Source organism: Melospiza melodia, chromosome 17 (genome assembly GCF_035770615.1).
Source record: "Melospiza melodia melodia isolate bMelMel2 chromosome 17, bMelMel2.pri, whole genome shotgun sequence".
NCBI lineage: Eukaryota > Metazoa > Chordata > Aves > Passeriformes > Passerellidae > Melospiza > Melospiza melodia.
The window spans coordinates 15232667-15234206 of NC_086210.1; positions in this window are offsets into that span (position 1 = coordinate 15232667).

A 1540-nucleotide genomic window follows, 5' to 3' on the forward strand; every position below is an offset into this window, starting at 1 on the left:
CCCGGAGCCCGGGACACCAGGTCTACCCCGGATCCGGCGGGACACCAGGTCTACCCCGTGGCCGGGGACACCAGGTCTACCCCGGGGCCGGCGGGACACCAGGTCTACCCCGGGTCCGGCGGGACACCAGGTCTACCCCGTGGCCGGGGACACCAGGTCTACCCCGGAGCCCGGGACACCAGGTCTACCCCGGATGCGGCGGGACACCAGGTCTACCCCGGATCCGGCGGGACTTAGTCGTATTTCGGCCGGTGCTGGGTAGACCTGTTGTCCCGGCCGGCTGCGGAAGTTCACCAAGGGGTCGCTGTTGCCGGCTGCCTCCGGCTGCCTCATCGTAAGAGGCGGCCTGCGGTGGCGCCTTTTCCCGGTCGAGCTCCATCAGTCCCCTTGGAGGCTTGGGCGCCTTCGGACTCATCTGTCCGTATTATGGGAGCGAGGTGACGGGCCGCATCCCCACAGGTTGGTTTCATGCCGTGCCTGTGCTTAAGGCGGAAGGGAGCGACCGTGCTGGTGCGGTCGGCAGGGCAGAGGAGGTGCCGCCTAGCCGGGACGAGTCTGTCTGTGGCTTTGTCCCGGCTCCCGTCTTTCCCGGAAAAGCTTGGCACAGCGAGGCCGAGAGAGAAGGGCTGCCGGAGAACCGGGGGCGATCTTCCCGCGAGGCCGAGAGAGAAGGGCTGCCGGAGAACCGGGGGCGATCTCCCCGCGAGGCCGAGAGAGAAGGGCTGCCGGAGAACCGGGGGGCGATCTCCCCGCGAGGCCGAGAGAGAAGGGCTGCCGGAGAACCGGGGGGCGATCTCCCCGCGAGGCCGAGAGAGAAGGGCTGCCGGAGAACCGGGGGGCGATCTCCCCGCGAGGCCGAGAGAGAAGGGCTGCCGGAGAACCGGGGGGCGATCTCCCCGCGAGGCCGAGAGAGAAGGGCTGCCGGAGAACCGGGGGGCGATCTCCCCGCGAGGCCGAGAGAGAAGGGCTGCCGGAGAACCGGGGGCGATCTCCCCGCGAGGCCGAGAGAGAAGGGCTGCCGGAGAACCGGGGGCGGTCTCCCCGCGAGGCCGAGAGAGAAGGGCTGCCGGAGAACCGGGGGCGGTCTCCCCGCGAGGCCGAGAGAGAAGGGCTGCCGGAGAACCGGGGGGCGATCTCCCCGCGAGGCCGAGAGAGAAGGGCTGCCGGAGAACCGGGGGCGATCTCCCCGCGAGGCCGAGAGAGAAGGGCTGCCGGAGAACCGGGGGGCGATCTCCCCGCGAGGCCGAGAGAGAAGGGCTGCCGGAGAACCGGGGGCGATCTCCCCGCGAGGCCGAGAGAGAAGGGCTGCCGGAGAACCGGGGGGCGATCTCCCCGCGAGGCCGAGAGAGAAGGGCTGCCGGAGAACCGGGGGCGATCTCCCCGCGAGGCCGAGGGAGAAGGGCTGCCGAAAGACGATCCGAGAGGGAAGCCGCTTGGCGTCCGAGGCAAGGCGGAGAGAGAAGCTGCGAGCTTTCCCGCGCCGGCCCGGCTTCTGCCGGCCGATTCGCAAGGGGGGGCGGCCCCCCTGGGCAGCGGTGGC